Below are 26787 nucleotides of genomic sequence, written 5' to 3'. Positions count from 1 at the left end.
ACTACAGACGTTGGGTATAACTGAAGAGCAGGGGAGCACAAATGCAGCCAGAAGAGCACGAGGCATCGTGGACTGTGGGGACACGTGAATGATGCCAACTCCCCCTGTTCACTTGGAAATGAAGATATATTATTCTACCAGCATCTCTACATCCTAAAGTGTTCAATAGTTGTCTTAAAGATTTAGTTGTGCACACTCAACGTGTCCTGGATGAAAGGTTTTCTATCATTTTGGTCAACACATGAGGGTAAAAGATTTGTTCAAAGAAAGTTTTTAGAGACAATAATCATAAAGAAAAACACTGAACATTTCAGTTTTTGTTAAACTTCAAAGGACGATATTGTGCTGATGTGCTTTTTGGCTTTAAAATGGTTGAAAATGGTCTTCAACTGTCACATACAGTTTTCAGGCCATCTAGCTGCCTTAATATGTGCACAATAAACTATAAACAAGGTTTGAAAGAGCAGTCGTCAAGATATTTTCTTTTTAAAAATCCCTTTCCGCTAAAGTAACCATTAAGTGCATTTACAGATTGAGTCCTTAACTCCGAGCGCAGATCAGCCCAGCTCTGCATTTATTCCCACATGGAGACAGTTTTGCCCCCCCTTAGATGAGATGCGGTTAAAAAAATAAATGTCCTCCACTTGTCCCTGTGGCACATGAAAAGCAGGAACATGGCTGATTGGGGGAGACCCTCATGCCGAAGGCCAGTCAAGTAGAGCAAGAAAAGGGAGATCAGAAAGACAGGATGAAGAAAAAGAGAGGAGGGATACAGACATACTGTCAAAGGTACAAAGGACAAGATATTAGTATTAATTATCCGTGAGTAAGAGAACTAAGAGTTCCATGTTCATATTACTGATACATGGTGTACTACAGGGATGATATGTAAACAGATGTACCAGGAAACACTGAGATGATCAGAGGGGGGGACTGCAGGTCAGCTCCTGAGGCTCTGGCCTGCAAACATGCACAGAAGAGAAAAGGAGGGGGCAGAAGTGAGTGATTTAATTTCAGTTATCAGAATTCACTAATAAAAGATAGTCTTTCATCACTTGACAGAGCAGCTTTTATAGTTATATTGAGCTACCCACTACTGGGAGACAAAACATCTGCTTTCTCAGGAGCTGCTGAGACTCATAATGTGGGAAACACCAACTATAGATACTATTTTTTCTTTTTTACATTTATAGATTTTTAAAACATTTTTTTAAGCTGCTTTGGATGCTGTTCTGCATCATCAATTTCAGGTAAATCTGGCACATTTTCAACAACTCTTATTAAGACACATCATGACAACAGAAGACAAGTTATTTTAATGTGAGCACAGCCGAATAAACATTGTAAAAAACTGCCGATGGCCTGAGTAACTCCAAACCATTCTTAAGTGTGATCATCACTGGGAGTGTGGGGTCCCAGGAAAGTAAAATGGGGAACCTCCTTGCACTGATAAAGAGACAGCAGCATGTCTCTGCAGACGTGGCTGCAGGAGCCCTTCCCAGCGCATCTCTGTAGGGATTCTGGACAGTTCACGCAGACAGGAGACTAAAACCCCATCCACACAGAGACAATCTCAGGCCTAAACGCAAAAGTATTTTAGAAAACCAGCATATCATCCATACGAGGCTGGCATTTTGGGGGTGTGCTATAAATGAGGCCCCAGGCCTGTATCTTACAGCGTTGTGCATTTGCAGTCGCACGTTTACCAACAAATCTCCATCTTTATGAAGAATGTTTTTGAAATGATATGTGTTTCGTCTTCATGTGAATATAGCCTAGAACGACCAGCAGAAGTGGGGCAGGAATGCTTGCTGTGCTTGTTGGCACATGTTACTGCAAAGGAGCACCTCAGCACCCCAGATGTTGAACTGATGTTAAACTGTTGGCTGCAAGTTTCCATCTATGCCGTCTACTTAGTAATCTGCATTACCTGCCAATGCTGCATCTGACATCTTTGGCACACTTGTTGCCAGGCAACAAACACAACACTCTGGTTTCATTAATACACTGCAAGAATATTATCAAGCCCTGGGGATTAATAAAGTTTAATTCCATTCAATTTATTAATACATAAAAGCACAAAAGCAAGAATCGAATTTAATAAACCGAAAAAGCTTGACCAGAGGGCAACTAGACTCTTCCTTCAGGACTGATTAACCCTTTCTAATGGGAGCCTTTGGAAGGAAATAATATAATTTCCTTTCTCTCAGGATGATAAACACACAACAACAAGAAGACACACAAATCAATACAAACAGCAAGTCACATTGAAGCACATGAAGCAACCTGTGAAGTCATAGTATGCTACACACAGGGCTGCAGTTACAGTAACTGCTCTGTGTGAATCCATATTTAAGTTTTGAATTGAGATGGTCTTAGAAACCTCAGAGGAACAGACAGTTTGATGAATATAGTTCAGCCACAGAAACCTAAAACATCCTCATTAGTTGTGCATCTCATTCGGTGTGCAACTAAAAGGGTTCATCTGCCAACTTGAGAGGTCAATCAAATTTTAAACAGTGAGCGAATCAGAAATATATTTCTTGAAGCAAACCATTGAAAGCTTCTTAGAGTGGTACTAAGATTTTTAAAGCTTTTCTATTTTAAAGCAAATGATGTGACTTCAGTACTGACATCTATCCAACCTTGACAGCTTAATTTCATTCAGGCTCACAGGGGCGGGGTGTACGGGTTGAGAAGCGGGGTACACCCTGGACGGGTCCCCAGTCCGTCACACAGCCATTACCGGATGAATATGCACACGTTACTGTGTTGTGTTTATTATTTATGTGTTGAAGTCATTGTGCAGACTGTACACAGTCCTGCTAAAGGAGCATTGCTGTCATAAATCCACGACAATACATTTCACATTACAAAATAGTTCTGTTGATGTTGTTAATGTGGAATTCAAAATTAAAATATATTCAAAAATATACATGTCTAGAGGGGGTGGAGTCAGCATCTCAAGTCCTACCCCACTCCCACCCCACTCTGAAAAGAGGTAGCTTCACACACGGGCTTTTGCCCAATTTATTTTTACATATTTTGGCCAAAACATGGCACAAGCATTTTCTTAATACTTAAGAAAAAAAAGTGTCTCTTTTCTTGTCTCTTTTCGATCACGATCCAAGACTAATCCATGATTTCTGGTTTTATAGAGAGTAATCGCACTTGTTAGAGACAGTTTTTTGGGAAGGAGATTCATGCAACATCATGATTGGAAAAAAAAAACAAAAATGAGCCTTCACTGTGCAAAAGCAGTGTCTACTCCATTTGACTGTGTGTGTTTGTCCCAGGTAGCCCTCACCATGCTGAATGCATTTCCTCTGAGGGTTATACATCTTTCTGACAGCAGAACTCCGAGTATGTCAGAAAAGCTTCCTGCCTTGCCGCATGAGCTCCCACAGGGCAATGAAGCCTAGTTGGGTGACTGAATCTGCTGGATTTGACAACACTAAACACAGACTTCCTTCTCAAAACTTGGTAGGTAAGAGATCATGGCTCCATTTAGCCCTGCAGCATGAGTCAACGGGGCAGTCGTGACCATGTTGATTCTTTGATAGTTTGATGCAGATTTACTTTAGTGAGGCTTTTTCCTCGTGGCAACCCTTCAAGCTCAAGATAAACCTGTTTGAACGACCATATAGTCATCATATACCATCATATACCATATAGTTACAATAAGGCATTGTTTCTCATGTTGATTGGACCTAAGAAACTGGTATTCAAGCTGATTACATTTTTTTTCCAGAACCAAAGAAATCCCAAAACATAAACCGAAGTGGAGGAATAAAAAAATGCAGAAAGGCGAGGAACTATCGCAGACTTAACGTTGGATCGACGAAACAAGAAAAATACACAGCAGCTGAAAAGAAATCAAGATGGAGGAGAAAAGGGTCCGTCAACCTCAACTACTGACATACAACAAATAACACAAAACAAGACAGGAAGTAGAGCCACTGGTAAACACAAAAGACCAAACAAGACAGGGATAACACACAACTGAAGAACAGAGTCTTAATAAGTCCTAAAATAAAAATAAGGACATTAAGAAAACAGAAAAACCCAAACCAATCAAAACCCACAACATCTTTTAGGTATTGTTGTTCACAGGTTCGTGAAAGCTTTACTATACAAACTTTATTTTGAATGTGCTGAAATCTTTATAAAGTATATTCAGAAATGAAATGCAATTGATTAATTAAAACATAAAATATGGGTGAATTGGGATGGCAGCAGGGAGAAAACTGTAAAATCTCATATCTGTTTCTATGGAAAACTGAGCCACACAGGAGTAGACTCTCAATGCAGTCTAGACACCATTCCCAGCCAAGGCGCCTTCTTCTCTTGGAGCAGAAATCTCAGAGGCTGATCCTTGAAGGTTCTACGGAGAAGGCCCGCTATAGCTGGTACCAGTACCCAGCTATAGTGGTACCCAGCATGAACCAGCACAGCGTTGGGCTGGATGGAAGCCTGGATGGGAACCTCCCACAAGGCTGCAATTCCTTGGTAACATGACACTTTCTGGCCTGTAATTCTTCCTGTGTCAGAAGTATCAAGTCAAATGGTACAGCTGGAATTGACTGTGCCCTGCGAAGTTCCAAGTGCTCACAGCTAAATGCAGTTGACCTTCGTCAAGGTCGAGGGGAATGTACTGGTCAGTCACTCTGCAGAGCCCTCAAGCTACTCAGTATCAGGGGACTGGCCAGCAAGGGAGCCATCAGGAACGTCAAAGATGCTGCTCAGAAAGCTTCAAGATGACTGAATCAAGAACTGCTGACCTGTGGTTGATGGAAGCTCCACAGCGTGACTGATAACCCCAAGCTGAGTCACCTGGTGAATCAGCTGATGTTCATAGACCTGGACCTGCAACACGCAATGACCCCTGGATACATCACTAATGATGTGTTTGTGCTGTACAATCATGTCTTTGTTAGATTAGTTTGGATTCATTTGATGTCCTCAATGGAAGTAACTCAAAGTAGATCTAAGAATCAAAACTTTCTTGCACTTTATGCTGATTTAGAATTTGATGCCAGGGGCAGGAGCAACAGTGTTTGTGTGCTGTTACTTTACTACTTTGATTATTCCTTGTTTTATTTTTTTTCTTTGTCTAATTGTCAAAGTACAACTTGTGTGTATTGTGTACCTTCTCGATTCAGCCCAAGTTATTGCTCATTTCTTTCTACCTATAACTTAGTAAGCTTTAGCCATGTAAGCTGTTCGTCATTCATTACTTCTGTTTTCATACCTTATTCCTGCAGCCACTATTTTTTTCTTTTTTAGTTTTAAGTTCTTGTCTGATTCTTCCTGCGTTTGTCTGGGTTATTAAATAAGATCTGTTCAAAACCCTTAATACAACTTAACGTATATTCACCACTATGAATTGCAAACATCATTCTGAAGCACAACTTCCTGCAGTCACACTCACAATCTTGGAGAATAACAGAAGAGATATCACTTTTACTATTTCACGTTTGACATTTTTATTTCACGGTTTTGAAAACTGAATATTAAATCTAATTAAGGAGGCGCAGCTTGCCCATTTGTTGACAGATAATCAATTGCTGACAAATACTTTCATCCAGTAAATAAGGAAGCTGTGTCCAGCTAACCATTTCAGCATCTGCCATCAATCAAATCGCTGTCTTTTGTGAGTTTCTTTTCCAAATGAAAATCCCAAAGGTTTTGTGTATAAAAGGCTCAATGCCCCTTCATGAACACGAGAGCAAATGTGGGTGGAGAGAAAGGTTTCTTCATATATTTCCCCTGACTTTGATCACAAATCAGCGTGTTGAACTTAGTTACATTTCCTGACTTTGCTAGGTACCTCGTGTTGATCTATTGTTGATCCCAATAAATAAGACTCATTGAACTACTGTTCCTTCCCTGGAGTCTTGTCACATCTGCCTCCTGCACTGCGTGGACTCAACACCCTGTCAGGCTGGAAACATCACATACATGCAGTCCCACATCAGAGGTCGCCAGCTGCCTGCGCCGTCTCTTACTAAGTCTTCCTGACTTCAAATGACCCACTTAGACTGTAATGAGAGCTGGCAATCTCTCCTCAGTCTCCTTGGTCTGCTTTCTCCGAAGAGGATTGTCGTTGTGAAGAAGATCTGAAGGCTTCAATATGACTGACCTAATTTCAAAGCAATCTTGCTTGAACTGTTTTGTTGGTTCTTCTGTGCAAATGAATGAGTATGTATTAGAAAGACCCTAAAATGCCCTTAAAACTAAAGCTTTGTATTTCATTTAGAAAGCTGGAGAACTCATTAGAAACTTTTCAGAAGACTTGGAGCTGGGTTTTTTTGTTAAAAAAAAAAAAATGCATTAAAGCCCTTTTTTAAAGCCTGAACTTTCTCACAGAGCTTCTGGCGTCCAGGTGAGTCGATGCCTGTGTGTCAGAGCTGCAAGCTAATGGGGGAGTTTTCATAAAAGCACCTCTGATCTATCTGCATGACAGGCCCTCACTAATCTTCCCCTTTCTATCATCTAGGCCTTGTCTGGAAATAGCAGCCTAAATAGTTCCATGAGGTGCGTGCAATTTGTCTGCCCATCCCCGTCCCGCAAATGAGACCCTGGCTGACTAATTTACAGTACAAGTCAGCTTCGTCTGGCTGCACGGCCTGCAGAGTGTTGGAGGCTGAGCATCAGTTAAACTCAGTCACCTATGTAAAGTGCTACCATTAAATACTTTTGGAAATCTTGGATATGTATAATCCAAATATTTCTGAAGCTCAAGGATGTGCACTAGGTGCTCATAGAAATAATGAAGGAAATGCAAAGTGGACCCAGCACAATTTTCTCCCTTTTTTTTCTTTTTTTATTCTTGTGCACACACACGATAATAACTACCTACAGGGATATGGACTTCTGGTAGTTTGGGAAAAGGTCACGGAAGGTTTGATTACTAGTTTGTACGACTAAAAAAGTCAGTATTAGGATGCTGGAGGGCGTGATTGAGAAGTTACACACTGCTGTCATCCAGAACACCAGGCTCCATCTACCTGAAGGGCTTTTTCTACACTCTATTCTTCTTAAAGTCTCTTTCTGGGTGTAGAATAAGCCCCTAAAACATTAAGCTGCAACAACACAATAGCTATATGAAGTTGTGTCACACTTCACATTTTTATGATGGTGATATAAAATGATATAAAATGCCAGCTCAGAAGCGAGGACAGCTCATTTGGTTTGTGTGGTTTGGTTTGGCCACTTCACCTCCTCTGCTCCTGTATCCGGTGGAGGGGACTGAGCTCTAAGGAGAGGATTCAAGGAGGGACAAAGACCGAAATGGGATAAAGTATCTTGTATTGCGGTGTCATAATAATCCAGAAACTCTTTTCAGTATACCAGTTTGAATATTTTGCTTTGAAAGACACTGGATATTGAGAAAAAAGTCTAATTTAAAGAGAAATATATCAGAGTGCTAATAAACTTGATATCTTGATAACTTGATATCTACCTTCCTTGTGCACAATTGGCAATTATTGGTCCAATTGGCTAATTTGGCAACTTCAAACCAAAAGCACTCTTGATTGAAAGCATTCTCTCAATTTTTATATATACAGGACTGTCTCAGAAAATTAGAATATTGTGATAAAGTTCTTTATTTTCTGTAATGCAATTAAAAAAACAAAAATGTCATACATTCTGGATTCATTACAAATCAACTGAAATATTGCAAGCCTTTTATTATTTTAATATTGCTGATTATGGTTTACAGTTTAAGATTAAGATACCCAGAATATTCAAATTTTTTGAGATAGGATATTTGAGTTTTCTTAGACAATTGAATTTTCTGAGACAGTCCTGTTTATGTATACACACACACACACACACACACACACACACACACACACACACACACATATATATATATATATATATATATATATATATATATATATATATATATATATATATATATATATATATATATATATATATATCCCCTGCTGTTTGTGGTTGTTATGTTGTTTTCCCTGCATCTCAGAAAGAGAAAGCCCATGCTGGAGGGATCCCAGTGAGAGGTCAGAAACTTTTGAATGTTCAGTCATCATGCAGCGCCGGGTGATGCTTTTTCACCGGGACATTGTGGCCTCAGGAAAGAGCCGTGCCGGTATGAGATGTCAGCACCATGTTGTGTTGCTGAGACAAACTCCGCAGACAGCAACTCAGCATAATCCTGCTGGAAATGTTAGGTTTTGCCAGAGCCGTGTGTCGGCACCCTGCCTCAGGGATATGCAACATATTTTATCTTTCTACACAGCAAAAATGATCAGTGTTCACTGAAGTGCAAAGAAAAAGAAAAACAAAGTGTGAGTGGTTAACATGTTACTTGCGAGTTAACAGCCACGGGAAGGCATATGGAAGGAAAAGTAGCAGGAACGAGGTTGTCTGAAACGTCTGCGTATGCTCTATAAATAACATGAAGAGCTGCTTTCGTGTGTGTGAGTTTGTACACTTTTTAAAAACACACAACTTGGCAGTTGTGTGACATGAAAGAGAGGAGCCAACGACTCTAACTGCTGGATGTGTTTAAGAACGAGATAAGGGATCCACAAAAGGAGTTTTGATGCTGAAAAGATCAAAACTGTAAATGCATACACACCACAGCCTGATAATTATAGCCCTAATAGCTCAAAAATGACATGTATTACTTTACATTACACTGTATTTAGCAGATGCGTTTTATGCTAAGTGAATTAGCATCAGAGAGAAATGAATTTGTGGTGTGACCAGAACTGAACCAGTGCTGCTGTTGATTTTTGATAACAGGTCCAGTTTTTGTTTTGTTTGTACTGTAAAGTTTACCATCACATATTAAGGTTAAGAGAGGAGTTTTACTACTGGAGTATTAAACCAACCTGATCTCACAAAAATCCGTGAAATGCCCACGACCTCTCACCACTATTTTCCGTGGTACCAACACGGAAACTGGTAAAATTACGTGTGGGCACCACGGATATTGTACCATGCAAAGTCAATGGGATCCGTGGTCGTGATATATACACGGATTATGACATTATTATTATTTATATATTATTCTTTGTTATAGTGGCTAAATTATGCGTTTTTGTCGCGCAAGGTACGGTTTTTTACTGTCAGTTTGTAAAAACATGTTTTTAACGCTGTTTTAGCAGTGTTTTAATGAGGTTTTAATCTGAGCACCACGGATATAGTGCTATGCAAAGTCAATGGGGGCGTGGTCGTGATATATACACGAATTATGACATTATTATTATTTATATATTATTCTTTGTTATAGTGGCTAAATTATGCGTTTTTGGCGCGCAACGTACTGTTTTTTAATGTCAGTTTGTAAAAGCCCGTTTTTAACGCTGTTTTAGCAGTGTTTTAATGAGGTTTTAATCTGAGCACCACGGATATAGTACTATGCAAAGTCAATGGGGGCGTGGTCGTGATATATACACGAATTATGACATTATTATTATTTATATATTATTCTTTGTTATAGTGGCTAAATTATGCGTTTTTGTCGCGCAACGTACTGTTTTTTAATGTCAGTTTGTAAAAGCCCGTTTTTAACGCTGTTTTAGCAGTGTTTTAATGAGGTTTTAATCTGAGCACCACGGATATAGTACTATGCAAAGTCAATGGGGGCGTGGTCGTGATATATACACGAATTATGACATTATTATTATTTATATATTATTCTTTGTTATAGTGGCTAAATTATGCGTTTTTGTCGCGCAACGTACTGTTTTTTAATGTCAGTTTGTAAAAGCCCGTTTTTAACGCTGTTTTAGCAGTGTTTTTATGAGGTTTTAATCTGAGCACCACGGATATAGTACTATGCAAAGTCAATGGGGGCGTGGTCGTGATATATACACGAATTATGACATTATTATTATTTATATATTATTCTTTGTTATAGTGGCTAAATTATGCGTTTTTGTCGCGCAACGTACTGTTTTTTAATGTCAGTTTGTAAAAGCCCGTTTTTAACGCTGTTTTATCAGTGTTTTTATGAGGTTTTAATCTGACCACCACGGATATAGTAGCCTACTATGCAAAGCAACCTGATCTCACAAAAGTCTGGGAAATGCCCACGACCTATTTCCGTGGTACCAACACGGAAAGTGGTATAATTCCGTGTGACCACCACGATAGAGTACTATGCAAAGTCAATGGGATCCATGGTCGTGATATACACACGGATAATGCCCACGACCTATTTCCGTGGTACCAACACGGAAAGTGGTATAATTCCGTGTGACCAACACGGATATAGTACTGTGCAAAGTCAATGGGATCCGTGGTCGTGATATATACACGTTTTTTGACATTATTATTATTTATATATTATTCTTTGTTAAAGTGGCTAAATTATGCGTTTTTGTTGCGCAAGGTACGGTTTTTTACTGTCAGTTTGTAAAAACATGTTTTTAACGCTGTTTTAGCAGTGTTTTAATGAGGTTTTAATCTGACCACCACGGATATAGTACTATGCAAAGTCAATGGGAGGCGTGGTCGTGATATATACACGTTTTATGACATTATTATTATTTATATATTATTCTTTGTTATAGTGGCTAAATTATGCGTTTTTGGTGCGCAAGGTACGGTTTTTACTGCCAGTTTGTAAAAACATGTTTTTAACGCTGTTTTAAGAAGAGACTGGGCGTCCCCTCTACGTCATAGAGTGACGAGGGGGGATCCTGATCACGTGACGGATCCCCCCGAATAATAATGATAATGCTAATGATAATAGTAATATTAATAATAATAATAATAATAATAATAATAATAATAATAATAATAATAAGAAGAAGAAGAAGAAGAAGAAGAAGAAGAAGAAGAAGAATGATAATAATAATAAGAATGATGATAATAATAATGATAATGATACTAATAATAATAATAACAATGATGATAATAATAATAATAATAATAATAATAATAATAATAATAATAATAATAATAATAATGCAGAAATTAATTAATTATTTATATTAATCATAATATTAATATTTAGTATAATAATAAATACACCTGTAGCACAAACCAGTGTTTATAGCAAACATTCAGAGACATTATCAGACAATGATTAATGACGCAACACAGTCTCACTCCGGAGGCATGTGCTTGTGCTCTTACAACGCCATATTAAAACAAATTATAAACCACATTAACACTTCATAAAAACAAAGATCGAGGGATGAGGTCTGAAAGATCTGTTTTGAAACGTGGCTTAATACGTTACGCCACTGAACGCAACCCTTCCTGTCGCCGAGATAGGCAGCAGGACAAAACGTTAAAATAGCACTAATAAATGCATATATTGATCTTGTCCATCACATACATCTACTCACGATATAAATATACATTTTATGGTCACACTTTGTCTGTTGAAAAATGAGCGGATATATTATTTCGGAACCCTAATGTCAACATCTGTTATGAGATTCTGTTATAGTGGGAGGCCCCGCCCCCTCCGGTGTTGTCATGGTAACGTTTTGCCCCGACTGTTAAACAGGAAGTGCTGTACAGCTGATGTCTCGAACGTTAACCGTTGAACGTTAATTAAAGCAGAGACGTTCAATAAACTGTATAGCGTATCTTTGATTAAAGTACTGCTGAAGTGATAGAAACGCTCCATGTCTCCTCTCCATTTATTGAACACAAACAACATCTTAACCCTAAACCGGAAGGAGGTTACCAGAACTTTTGAACTTTTTTTAAAAACATTTTTTAAGATGTGTTTGCATAACTTAAACACACAGAAATGTATTAGCACTATGATATATTATACATTTGATCATCCTTGATCATCCAGGATCATCCTGTCAGACTGGGGAAGCGGTTAAAGGGTCTCTAAATAGCCATGTTAAGTTAATGGGAAAATTTCAAAAGGTGAAACAATCAGTATTTAAAGGGGAAAATAAACTCAGAACTGGTCCAAATTGAATAGTATGACTGTGTATAATACTATCATCGATATCTTAAAGAAATCTGGCCACAAAATACTCATTAAAAGATTTTGACTGATTGTTTCCAGCTCAGCCCCTTAAATAGGTCTCTGAATATACAAGTCAAACATCCATGATCTGTACCAACAAGAAAATCAAACTTTGTCGTAGGACAACAGTGGAGACATCGTTGGAAAGGTCTTAACCTCAGGAGCAACATATGTCAATATGAGATTTGTGGGCAATTCCTGCTCCCCAGGTGTGCCCTTTGAACCTTGTACCTGTGACACTTTTGAAGGCCTATAATTCAACAACAAAATATGCTAGAGACATGGGGTCAACAGTTTTGGAAAGCTCTGCACCTCTACTATCATGCCCGACAGTAGTCCAATAGGGGGCGCCACTGAATAGGGTCAAAACCTATAAAAAACATGATTTCACCCTCTTACCAATACAAAAGTCAAAATCAGACCGAACAGGCGTGCTTCCCACCCTTAAAAACATATAATAAGCTTGCAAAGTTCGTGATCACAGTTTTATATAAGCGCTAATTCATTGGAACTACAAAAGCTATGACGTAGCACAATGCTGTGTATTGTAACTTGGCGCAAATTGTAGTTCTGTAACCTCTTCCGGTTTAGGGTTAAGATGTTGACATTAGGGTTCCGAAATAATATATCCGCTCATTTTTCAACAGACAAAGTGTGACCATAAAATGTATATTTATATCGTGAGTAGATGTATGTGATGGAAAAGATCAATATATGCATTTATTAGTGCTATTTTAACGTTTTGTCCTGCTGCCTATCTCGGCGACAGGAAGGGTTGCGTTCAGTGGCGTAACGTATTAAACAACGTTTCAAGACCTCATCCCTCGATCTTTGTTTCTATGAAGTGTTAATGTGGTTTATAATTTGTTTTAATATGGCGTTGTAAGAGCACAAGCTGTTAAAAATAAGGGCAGTAGAATACAGCAGGTAAGTATTTAATTTAGGAGTGTCATCAAACCACACTTTTAAATTGAAGTACTGCTCTGATCGTCACATATAGACGGGATTACATTGGAAGGAAGTGTCATACAATTTGGTGTATTCTATTTGTGTCTGAAAATTTCTCACTAGAAATGTCATCAAACCATCTTTTAAATTGAAGTATATGCATTTTTAAAAAAAAAGAGGAATGGGGAAGCCGCTCGCGGTGATCACCTGCTCCGAGCGTCAAATCTAGCCGCAGACGGGATTACATTGCAGCCAATAGGAGCCTATTCGCGCCTCCGGAGTGAGACTGTGTTGCGTCATTAATCATTGTCTGATAATGTCTCTGAATGTTTGCTATAAACACTGGTTTGTGCTACAGGTGTATTTATTATTATACTAAATATTAATATTATGATTAATATAAATAATTAATTAATTTCTGCATTATTATTATTATTATTATTATTATTATTATTATTATCATCATTGTTATTATTATTATTAGTATCATTATCATTATTATTATCATCATTCTTATTATTATTATCATTCTTCTTCTTCTTCTTCTTCTTCTTCTTCTTCTTCTTCTTCTTCTTCTTCTTCTTATTATTATTATTATTATTAATATTACTATTATCATTAGCATTATCATTATTATTCGGGGGGATCCGTCACGTGATCAGGATCCCCCCTCGTCACTCTATGACGTAGAGGGGACGCCCAGGGAATCCCCTGTGGTTGACGAAATGGGAGAAACTTTAAATATCGCCTGTCTCTTCTTAAAACAGCGTTAAAAACATGTTTTTACAAACTGGCAGTAAAAACCGTACCTTGGGCACCAAAAACGCATAATTTAGCCACTATAACAAAGAATAATATATAAATAATAATAATGTCATAAAACGTGTATATATCACGACCACGCCTCCCATTGACTTTGCATAGTGCTATATCCGTGGTGGTCAGATTAAAACCTCATTAAAACACTGCTAAAACACCGTTAAAAACATGTTTTTACAAACTGACAGTAAAAAACCGTACCTTGTGCAACAAAAACGCATAATTTAGCCACTTTAACAAAGAATAATATATAAATAATAATAATGTCAAAAAACGTGTATATATCACGACCACGGATCCCATTGACTTTGCACAGTACTATATCCGTGTTGGTCACACGGAATTATAGCACTTTCCGTGTTGGTACCACGGAAAATAGGTCGTGGGCATTATCCGTGTGTATATCACGACCATGGATCCCATTGACTTTGCATAGTACTATATCGTGGTGGTCACACGGAATTATACCACTTTCCGTGTTGGTACCACGGAAATAGGTCGTGGGCATTTCCCAGACTTTTGTGAGATCAGGTTGCTTTGCATAGTAGGCTACTATATCCGTGGTGGTCAGATTAAAACCTCATAAAAACACTGATAAAACAGCGTTAAAAACGGGCTTTTACAAACTGACATTAAAAAACAGTACGTTGCGCGACAAAAACGCATAATTTAGCCACTATAACAAAGAATAATATATAAATAATAATAATGTCATAATTCGTGTATATATCACGACCACGCCCCCATTGACTTTGCATAGTACTATATCCGTGGTGCTCAGATTAAAACCTCATAAAAACACTGCTAAAACAGCGTTAAAAACGGGTTTTTACAAACTGACATTAAAAAACAGTACGTTGCGCGACAAAAACGCATAATTTAGCCACTATAACAAAGAATAATATATAAATAATAATAATGTCATAATTCGTGTATATATCACGACCACGCCCCCATTGACTTTGCATAGTACTATATCCGTGGTGCTCAGATTAAAACCTCATTAAAACACTGCTAAAACAGCGTTAAAAACGGGCTTTTACAAACTGACATTAAAAAACAGTACGTTGCGCGACAAAAACGCATAATTTAGCCACTATAACAAAGAATAATATATAAATAATAATAATGTCATAATTCGTGTATATATCACGACCACGCCCCCATTGACTTTGCATAGTACTATATCCGTGGTGCTCAGATTAAAACCTCATTAAAACACTGCTAAAACAGCGTTAAAAACGGGCTTTTACAAACTGACATTAAAAAACAGTACGTTGCGCGACAAAAACGCATAATTTAGCCACTATAACAAAGAATAATATATAAATAATAATAATGTCATAATTCGTGTATATATCACGACCACGCCCCCATTGACTTTGCATAGTACTATATCCGTGGTGCTCAGATTAAAACCTCATTAAAACACTGCTAAAACAGCGTTAAAAACGGGCTTTTACAAACTGACATTAAAAAACAGTACGTTGCGCGACAAAAACGCATAATTTAGCCACTATAACAAAGAATAATATATAAATAATAATAATGTCATAATTCGTGTATATATCACGACCACGCCCCCATTGACTTTGCATAGTACTATATCCGTGGTGCTCAGATTAAAACCTCATTAAAACACTGCTAAAACAGCGTTAAAAACATGTTTTTACAAACTGACAGTAAAAAACCGTACCTTGCGCGACAAAAACGCATAATTTAGCCACTATAACAAAGAATAATATATAAATAATAATAATGTCATAATCCGTGTATATATCACGACCACGGATCCCATTGACTTTGCATGGTACAATATCCGTGGTGCCCACACGTAATTTTACCAGTTTCCGTGTTGGTACCACGGAAAATAGTGGTGAGAGGTCGTGGGCATTTCACGGATTTTTGTGAGATCAGGTTGTATTAAACACTGCACAACAAAGCAAGGCTACGTTGGTGCTGACACTTGGGAGCAGGGAGGTAAGAGGAGGGAGAAAGCTCACCACCATTCACTCCTTTGCTGCGTATCCTTTTGTGTTTATAACTACTTTTTTCTTCAGAATTTTACCATTTGTATCCCACGAGACAAGTTCAGTAACTTTCCGAATATGTACCTTCTTCAAGTACTTTGTGAATAGCTTACAAGTTTCCTTTTAAGTTCACTCACCGCGCCAGAAGCAGCTGTTCCTGGGAACGAAACAATGCTCTAATCAGCACTTTTTAACACCAAATTATCAATTCAGTAGTCCACATTGGCTCTTATAGACTCTGACGTACTTACCGCCACGATGGCCTTACTATCAGCGGTGAAGTGTCTTTAAAGAAACGTTTCTGAAAAGAGTAATTACTTTGAATAATTTTGAAGCTTAAAGCAACTACAATGGCCTTTTGAGGGATGTTGCAGAAGAAAAAAGAAAAAGAAACCTTCACAATTCAGCACTTTCACAATGTGTATTGATGGAGAAAGTGTAATTATCCTTTCTTAAATGACAGTGATTGTCTAAAAAGATAAAGTATCTTACATGAAGTGTTTAAAAAGGCTCTTCAATTCCCATATCTTTCTTTGAGGCATTGTCGAGAAAGAACGCTGTTCATGTTCCCAGTTTGTGCTCCTGAAATTACAAAAAGAAAATCCCACTTTGTTTTTCTTATTTCTTTAAAGACAGACGCACCGTAAAAGCAGAGAGTTCATCTCAGCCGGTCCCCCTGACCAAACCCGTTCCTTGTCCCCCTTCCTCTTTGGGTTTGGTTCTTCAAGGCCCGTTTTCAAGCAAACCGCCTCCTTGTGGCAGAGTTAACCTTTCACCACTCACTTTATCATCGTTGTTGTTTAGCGTTCGTCGTCCTTCAGTGAAGCCTCTGATCCATGTTTGATTCCTTCTCCGAGGGTTTCATTGCCTCTTTCAGAACATGAACTCCTTCTCAGAGAAGGACGACCAAAGCCGACACTTGTCTCCGTCAGTTACAGGCGAGTCAAGGCTTAAAAGCACAGAATCATGGGAGGGAGTCAAATTACACTTTTTTTTTCTTTGTACTAAATACGTGCTTCCAATAAATAACACCTGCTCTCAGTTATATTGAATAAAACAAGACTTATACGTCTTTTCCATATATTTCCCTGAAGTGTTCAGCTTTAGTACGAACAAACCATTTCACATAACATCAAAAACTAGATTTATCAAATTGCTTGAAAAAAGACAACTATGGAGGTAATGCCTACCTGAGATAAGTCTTATGGGGTGAGAATGGAAGCCTCTGAAGGAAAAAGTAGTTTTTTTAAACTTTCCAAGGCAGAGAAGTGGACCTGTCTGCTCTGAATTCATACTTTTAAAAGTTCAACAGAACATTTTCAGGGTTATGATAGCTGATATAGTTTGCAATGTCCTAACTTGTATGCAGACTGAACACAGAGTTCAGAAAAATAAAGATTTTATCTGATTTAAAGAAGGTCGCCAACATAAAATCTAAAGGATGCAATGTTTTTAAAATAAAAGTCCAGCAGGGCTGACCTTACGCACACCTTCACAGGTAAGTCTCATTAAGCCACTTACAAGAGCAGGTCCTATCAGAGTCTTAAGGCTGATCATTTGTATTAGATATTACAAGTGATCGGATCACATCTGTGTCCTTCCTCACCGTCTCTAATCCCGATGGTTGCTATGGTAATCTACACAAGTAGACAAGAATCAGTCAGATGTCGTTCTTTCGGGTAAAAAAGAAAATGGTAACAAACTGGAAGCCCCGTTCTTGTCTCATGAAACGATGAAAAGACAATCCCACTTTATGTGTTTTACTTCCTTAAAGACTGTAAAAGGAGAGATTTGTCCCTTCAGGCTTCAGAGGATGGGACTTGGCCTTGGGTAAATGTTCAAACTCATCACTTCAATCACAGGTAAGGCAAGAAAGAATTTCTTTTGGAAATTAAGAGTATTCACGGTTTCACAGTTTGTAAGAAGAATCTGCAGTATTAATTAAAAGACAACACCTACTGCTCAACAGTATGTGATCTTAAATATGTGTGAGCAGCAGGCAGGTCAGTCCAACACCATTCACATAGCCAGCTTATTCTGCCTCTCTTGCCCCTTCTTTAAGCCTCACCGCCCTGTGTGAATCCCACACAAGGTGGGGCGATGTGATATTTCATACTGCAGCTGTGTCACCATGGAAGGGAGTAACAGCGCTGTAACAGGGGGGCAAAATCAGTGCTAAGAGTGACGCCAAGATGGCTGCTAATCCCGTCAGTCCCTCACAGGACCATAATGGTCGGAGCTGCAGAGACTGCTTGGACATGCTGGTCGGACAATTTATGGCACTTTTCCACTAGCACCTACTCAGCCCGACACGAGTCACCTCGGTTTGGTCCTTTCCCACTAGGGGTCTAACGTGCCGAGTAGATACTTTATCTGTAACTATTCTGCTGAGGTTCTAAGAGGCTGAGTCGGCTGTATCTGACATCATCACACTACAGGCTACTGATTGGTCGGGGGGTTGGAGTCAGACGTCTGAGTCAGGATGTGACATGGTTTCAAGAGCGACTCGCGGCTTGTTGTTAATTTTTTTTGAAGAACAATGGCAGCACAGAAATCTGTTACATGGTAAAATTCTGAGGTGGAAACCTTCTTAAACCTGGTGGCTGAGGAAAATATCCAGAGAGACCTACTGTAGATGGGGCCACGAGGAATGAAAAAATATACCAGGAGCTTTCTCAGTCCATGTCTGCTCAAGCCTACAAACGTCACAGCAGCTTCGCTCCAACCCGCCTACTTCTGATCTGGGTATTGAAAAGAAACAAGGGCAAGGTGAGTGGAGTCGGGCTGAGTAGGTACTAGTGGAAAAGTGCCATTAGAGGACTAGTGACTCAGCAAAGCCTGCTGCTGTGCTTAGCAGCCGCGTGGAGCCTCCACCAGCTAAAGTAAGTCAGCTGAAGCTCCCTTTTCCAGCTCTGATGACATCCCAAGCACCGTCAGTGATGGAGAAACGGAGGCCGGCTTTCTTGAGTGTGTCTCAAAGGACAACCAAGACAACAAACTTTATTTTCTATTGCTGCTTTTTTGCAGCGTCGTGTTTTATTCACCGCAGACTGAATGAAGCAGTCACCGGTTAGAGACATTAGGGACTTGTTGTTGATAGTGCACAACAAAGTGAAGGAAAGAGATAATGCCTTATGAGAGCTTACGCTCGGGGGGGAATGCTGCACCCTCCTGGGACCACTATAAATGCACACCTAGAGAAAGGAGGTGGAATGAAGAGGGGATCTGCAGTGTTTATGAAGCAATGCTGGTGTTCATCGTGCAGCATGTTGAAAATCCTCCCACTGAAATAACCCCAGACGTCCTCATGTAATACATCTCAATTATGAAAAACATCTCTCCAAAGTGATGTCTTTGAATGCTACAACATCAGTACTACCTTGGCACAAGTCACCTCTGACACTGGGCACTGATACTCTCCCCGACCAGCACAGATGGCTTTTGCATATTTGGCTGATAACAGCCTAAAGATCTCTGTGATCTCTGCCACACTGAACCCGATGTGTTGCTTTCCTGAAGCGCTGGACTCATCTCACAGCAGCACACATGTCCACTGTCTCTCCATTCATCTGAGATGATCCATCAAAAACTAGACAGTGTTTCTGTGCAGGGGAGACATATAACATGCTCCCTGCATAATACTGCTTCACTTTACATTTCTCGGTGCAGCAGTGGGCTCTGTTGAGTATTTATGGTTTTCCAAGGTTCTCCCAAGCCCTTTTGGGTTTATCGATCCCGGTGGAATAATGCATTCACACACAGCGTCGCCTGAGGGCTTCATGCTCATGTGCATCCAGCAGTGTTTCTCATCCTTGGCCGTTATTCTTTATACTGGCGTGTCCCTGAATGTTTTCATATTATTATTCCAGTGTAAGTTCTTCGTCAAATTGAAGTGTTTCTGTTTTGTTTCATTTTAATAGTTGTCTAGTGATTCTCTGACAGAGCTCCTGGCGTGGAAGACTTTAATGGTTTCATTACATCTCACACTGTACGACTTGGATCGGCTCCATCTCGGGTAAGATGCCAAGAACGGTGTGTGCAGACTGTACGCTGATGCCCCCTCGTGTCGCAGGCTACGAGCCGAGGCAGCGGGATGTAGGTTGCGTCATCAGCGAGCAGAGCGGTAAATAAAAATGAACAGCTGTTGTCGTCACTTTAATGTGTGCCAAAATTAATTTTAAAAATAATTGGCAAAGTCGAACGTGTTCCCGGTCATGATTCAAGAGAAGAGACCAACTTTGGATGTCAGCAGCAGATACAAACATTATGTGCCACAACCTGCAGCATCTTCACGGCATTGACCTCTGTTACCACGAATGCACCTGTTCTGTTTCCTTCTCAGAGTCTCAAAAGGCTTGGTTTAATTGAAGTTTCACCCTTTTTGAAGGAATTGCGCCGGGGTGCAATACTACGTCACTTCCTGTTGCATTTGAATTGGCGAGCCAGCAGACAAAGTCATAGGATTTCAGGCACGGTCAGAAGATTAAATTAGGCGGTCTTTGGTCGTGACATCACTCGCAGTGTAAGATGTGAGGCGGTCCATTTCGACCTCGGATGATGGATATTTCCACAATTTGTTCATCTTTTGTCTGAAATGTCCAAAAACCGTGCAGTGCGTCGCGGCCTTAACACTTCAGTGGATGTTGCTTTTATGCCCAACCCTGTCACCCTCACCTGTCTCAATCCGATCCTGTGGTTGTAGAATCTCACAGGGTATTGCTACTTGAATGTTCTGGGAATATCTTTCATTTCCTTTCTCCAAATGTATTTTCTCTTTTTTACATCAAACCAAAATCCAAATAAATAAAACTGAAATTTACAAAACATTTTGTTGCATTCAGGGTGTTGTATTTTAAAGAAATTTGTATGCCCTTGTTAAAATAGAAGGATCACTTTGAAATGAGCATAAGAGGTTCAGAAATCAAATCCCCCAGTGTAAAAGATAACTGAAACTGTGCCACAGACATTTTTGTCCTGATGAGGGTTGAAGCTTAGATGAACTCAGCATTCTGCTGTCGCTGAAGAAAACTTTATCTGGCTGCAGTGCTGTGGCTGATTGCAAAGCTGTGCACCAATACGGGAGCTTACACAAGACGGGGGGAACAAAATCAGGAAATGTGGAACTGAGGTGTCAATATCTGCTAATCATTGTTCTTTAGATATTTCATGAGGATCCATACCACCGATTGGGTTTTGTTTTGATTTTCTTCACTGTTGTCTGCTGTTTATGCATTCAAATTGATGTCACTGCAATCATTTTTTTCTTTTCAAACTAATTACTAAGTCAGTTTGTGCAAGCAGCACTTGCAGTTGGAAGAGCATTTGTGGCCTTTAAATGCACTGCTCTCTAATTTTGGCTTCCAGGCTCGATGAGGCGGGTGCATAAACTTCTCACAGGGAGGAGAAATGAGTGGTAGAGAAATTTCAAGACACATCATCACTTTTTACAAGTTGATATGTGAAAGTCAACTAAGCCAGTAAAGTTGGAGGGAGGAGAGAATAAAACCACAAGTTGGAATACACTTGACTACAACTTACAGAGCTAATGAATAATTCTGTGTGGCTTTTTAATTTATTTATTTTTGCTGAGGATGTTTTCACATTCTTTCATTTTGTAGTTCCACCAGGAAATTGTAATCACATATGCAGCACCACCGATTTTGCATTCACTCTGTAAATGAAAATTGTCCAGGCTTTAAAGCTTCATCACTAAGAGGCTTTTAAACATCCCCGTGTTGTTCCACGGGAGACAGATGTAATCTTTCAAAGTATCTATCACATTGCTGTCCAACTGGGAAAATGGCACCTTTTGAATATCTATTCTTGCATGAAATTTTTATTCGTGACCCAGTTGCTCTATTTTGTTTTTAAACTTATCGGCCACCTTTACCTTTGAAACAAATATAAACGCAACAGTAAGGGTGATGTTGTTGTGATTATTTAATATGAATTAAACTATATGATTGTATTAATAAAGATGTTTTAGTGTTAAAGATGACCGCATTTTTAGGGAAATAATACAATGACATCATCTCTGCGTATCATCTCAAATTACCATCTATACCACTTAAAGGTAGGGTATGCAATTCTACGCAGTTTGTAAACCCGAACACATCCGTGAACGTCCCACCTCGCCAGCACGCTGTAAAAAGTCTGGTTGTCATTCACAGCTCTGGCTCTGTAAACTGAAAACAGAAAAGGGGCGGGGGGGCGGGAACAAGCTCTCTGTGTTTTATTAGTTTGGTTCAAGTATCAACAGATGTGACATCATCCAGAAATCACTTAACCTACCTTTACGCACAACATGCAGTAACATTTCATATTGTAACATGTCATATTGTAGCCTATTCTACCCCTATCTTAAACTTTCTTTGGCCAATGTTTGATAAAAATTAAATACTTTTAGTCAGTGAATGTCTGTTTGATAACCTAAAGGCAATGAAAATTACAAAATACAGGATTGATTTATAATGTCTGAATTCCCCTTTATCCATTTTATAATGTTTAAATGCTGATATTTTGATTTCAGCTGAAATTGTGGATGCCTTTGTTTGTGTATTTCGTTGTTCTTTCATTTAGGTCTAAAATAGGAAATATATTTCTCCATTTTCTATTCCATCAAACCATTCTGATGAATAAATAAGGTCCCGGTCTTTAACCGTTTCCTCGTTGCTCCACTGGGTGGTGGTATTTCACGTGCCTACTGTCATGTGTCTGTTTTCTAAGCCTCCTCCCTGCTGAGTGCTTTTACATTGAAGTGCGTCGCCTTCTGATGTTCTAATTTCTCTCTCTTCATTTCATGGCTCCAAAGCGGCTCAGTTCTGTGTCAACATGGTGTCTGATGTCAGTATGGCATCCTTTTCATTACAAAGCAGGCCAAGAAGAAGTGGGTAGTGTAAGTGCGAGTCTCTGGAGTGGACATGCAGGCTTTCTGTAGAGCTGCCACATCTCTTTGGTTCCACATCCATTCAGTCACACTCATGTCCCTGCAAGGAAATAGAAAAAGTTGAGACCGACTCCTTGGGCGCCTTTGGTTGCAATGGCCCGGGACAAACTAGAGCAAAAGCAAGATTTTTTAATGTTTTTGTTTTGTATTTCAGGACTTGAATTTCTTCCCTGACATTTAAACATGGCATTTAATCTGACATTTAATCACTAACCCTTCACCTTGGCTTGGTATGGGCTAAATTCAAACATGGAACAGCGAGGCCTGTGCATAAATGGCAGCTGAACTAAAATGACTCTAATTCCCACATTTTCCTCCATGTAGGGACATCACATTCTTGTAAAGGTCATAAAAAAAAAATACTCTTCGGTATTTTCTGCTTTTTTTGTTTTGTTTTTTTCTTAACACAAGCTGCATAATGGCTTTTTAGGTTTCAGAATTTGACTTCAGTTAACACCAAGAGAGACTGGAGGATGCAGGAAGATCATGTGGAGTCTTCCGATGCAGCAGGAGGAGGCATTGAAATGCTGTGCAGGTGCAGCTCGAGGAGGGATGTGCTGTGCTGCTTTACTGCCATCTAGTGGTGAATACTATGAACTGTAACGCTTCTGCATAGAATAGAATAGGAGGGAGCTTTATATTGCAGCGGCAGTGTGAGACCAAATAAAGAAAAGTGATTTAAGATTAACGGATAAAATTGTAAGGACAGGGAAGAATTCACATCTTGTTGGTGCCATACCGTCATTAAGGACATCAAAAGTAAAAAAAATCATATATAAGGCCTAATAGGATTGAAATATTGTAGTATTACAGGACTGTCTCAGAAAATTAGAATATTGTGATTTTCTGTAATGCAATTACAAAAACAAAAATGTCATACATTCTGGATTCATTACAAATCAACTGAAATATTGCAAGCCTTTTATTATTTTAATATTGCTTATCATGCCTTACAGCTTAAGAAAACTCAAATATCCTATCTCAAAAAATTAGAATATTCTGGGAATCTTAATCTTAAACTGTAAACCATAATCAGCAATATTAGAATAATAAAAGGCTTGCAATATCTCAGTTGATTTGTAATGAATCCAGAATGTATGACATTTTTGTTTTTTTAATTGCATTACAGAAAATAAAGAACTTTATCACAATATTCTAATTTTCTGAGACAGTCCTGTATATTGTCTTGTTGAAAATGCATGGATATCTCCAGCATATGTATCCAGTTACTATTCTACATTAATGCTGCCATAATAAAAGTCTAACTTACTTTGCCAAGGTCACTGAAGCAAAACTGTTTGGACTTGTCAAGAATAACAGTGTGCATGTTCTTTCCAGATGCCTCCGAGCCCAGAGATGACGGCACCACCTTTGGAGGCCGGCTCTGCTGGGACCCAGCGTGGTTTGTCTCGCCACTCATGGGGCTAGGACTGGCCTTCAGGTTGGGCTTGTCTGCCGGCGTTGCCCCATTAGACAAGTGACAAGTCTCTTCGTACCTCCCATCTCCGATTTGGCAGCTCTCACTTCAGCTGTTGTTGCTGAGTGGTCCACTTGGTCAACTTGGAAGGGTCCTGAAACGATCCAAGGTGAAAATCTCTCAACCGGACGACCCAGCTGCTACAAACGGTGGAGGCTGATGAGCTACAGACGGTCCAGCTGGCGTCCTCTAATTATCCCTGGCGTGCAGCTTTCAAGCAGGGGTGAAGATAGCTGCATCGGCTTCACCTCCCAATCGTCCCAGGGCAACCCCAAACCAGTCACAGTGGTCTCTGCTCACAGTTAGAAGAACAACAAGCAATAATACCTTTAAAATGAAACTAACCATGCTCTGTTAGGTCTTCTTGCACATCTCAGCAGTGAAAACACTGCTGAGCGCTAAGTAGTTAAAGCCATGACAACCAGTCATTAGCTATTTCAGCCATCAATCAAAACTTTACATACATTTCTCGCTTCTATATCATTTTACTTGATGTGGTAGGGAAAAAAATACGTTTGTGAAACCTAGCTAGGGTGAATAAAACTCTGTTTTGTTTTATTTTCATAACCTGGCTGTATTTTTTGCAAAGTTTGACATTATAAAACAGGGGTCAGTGGAGATTGGCTCGCGTCGGCCGAGGATGTGATTGGTCTGCAAAACTTTTCGAGGTGACAAGTGCCAAAAGAGCATCCATGTGATTGCCAGACTGCATGTTTTCCCAAGCAGAACTTTCCCTTTTAGCTTTTACTGAATTTGAGTTTTATAAGCACATAAGCATACGGGAGTCTGCTCGACATAAGGCTTTGTTCACTTTAGAGGGACTGGCGAGGCTTTGTGAGGTGGGGATCAGAGGTTAGCCCTCTATCAGTTTCCTTTAGAGGAGACAGAAAAGAGAAAAGGGGAACAAAGAAAGGACCTCAAGCACCCAAATTAACCCCCCTGAAAGATAGACATGGAAGATGGTAAATCTTTTGCCCTTTGAAGAAGAAGCACTGAGGAGGGAGTAAGAGGCCCTCTTTATATCTGGGATGTCTTTAAGTTTGGTTTTCCTTCCATGTCTCGGGTGAGAGGACTGTCGCTTCTCTCATTTTCCAATATTAAACATATTTGAACTAAGCAGGTTTATCTTGCAGCCTTCAAGAGATAACAAAATCTGCTTACCAGTCTTTAAAGTTGACACGCTATCAAAAAATGACTTTCAGCGTCCTTGTGAGCATATATTTGAGTGTGGTAAGCGACTCCCAACATTATATGTATGATAGAGCACAACCCTGTGACTTTACTGGGGCAGCAGCAGTCTGGAAATGTATCAGTGACTGAGCAGTTCAGCTTTGTAGAGTTCCCTGACATCCCAGACCCAGATCAGGGTGGAATTATTCAGCTTTATCTCTCTAACTTAAAATCCCACTGTATCAGTGGTACGTCAGAAGAGGATAGTGCAAAGCTATAACATCAAATTCAACTGGCAGACGATGGGGCAGATTCGATTGGCTCAAGTACTTCATAAAACCATCTGCTTTGAACCGAGCTGTGCATATGGAAGTGAAAAGGTTTCTCTTATACTTGACATCTGTGCTCTTTGAACAAAAGCGTGTCGCATTAACACCTCCAAACTTATGTCCGCTTTCATATGATGCGTACAATGAGTCCCCGTTAAATTTGACTCCCTGGAAAAATGACTACCGGTAATTACTAATAATAAAAAAGGCGGCAACAACAAGGTCAAAGGGTTTAGTTGTAAGATCAAAGCAACGACTGTAACTTAATCTCAGACTAAAACACATAACGTTCTCCCTTTGGCAGCTGCATTTTTAAACATGATTTGGAGATTAACTCAGATTTTAAGAAGATGTGTTATATGTGAGAAGAAAGGCAAATGTAAAGTTTTCACTTGTAAATTGTGAATTGCAAATTGTGACAGGATATTACCTACAGATTATGTTCACACATGAAGTTCACCACTACAGATGTGCGTCTGGGTAAACCGAGATGCAAACAATAAAACCTGGTAACCGCGGACTTGTGCCTACGGCACATTAAGACCGACGGAGGATGTTGTGTTTTCATGCACTAACAGAAAGTCGAATTGTTGCCTTAATCCGACCGATATTGAATTCATGCAATGTGTACACCTTAGCCGGGCTGTTGTGGAACCGAACTGAAGCTCTTGAGATCAAGCTGTTAGTGCCAGATAATGCTCCTAATTCGAGTTATTCCAGCATGCATACCAACCCACGCTTAGCCGAGCTACTGACCGCCGGACTCCAGCTTCCAGAAGTGACGAGCCAGAAGTGATGGGAGCGGGAATAACAACCGTCACGGCATCACAACAACACGGTAACAGAAGAAGAGGGAGACTTTGTGTGCATCTTACCTGCAACATGATCAGTTTAGTATGTCCGACACATACTGTACAGAGCTGCTGCATCATTAGCGTCCATTTTTTCACATGTCCACTTTTTTTATGTTATTGTCCTCCTTTGTACTTGTTTACTAATTGTACCGGAAGAACGCTAATGTAAAAAGTGCGTGTGGGGCCACCTAGTGCTGCGGAGTCGAATGCACTTCACTCAATAATGGC

The sequence above is a fragment of the Cololabis saira genome, chromosome 17, assembly GCF_033807715.1.
Source record: "Cololabis saira isolate AMF1-May2022 chromosome 17, fColSai1.1, whole genome shotgun sequence".
NCBI lineage: Eukaryota > Metazoa > Chordata > Actinopteri > Beloniformes > Belonidae > Cololabis > Cololabis saira.
Note: the sequence above shows the minus strand (reverse complement) of the source record.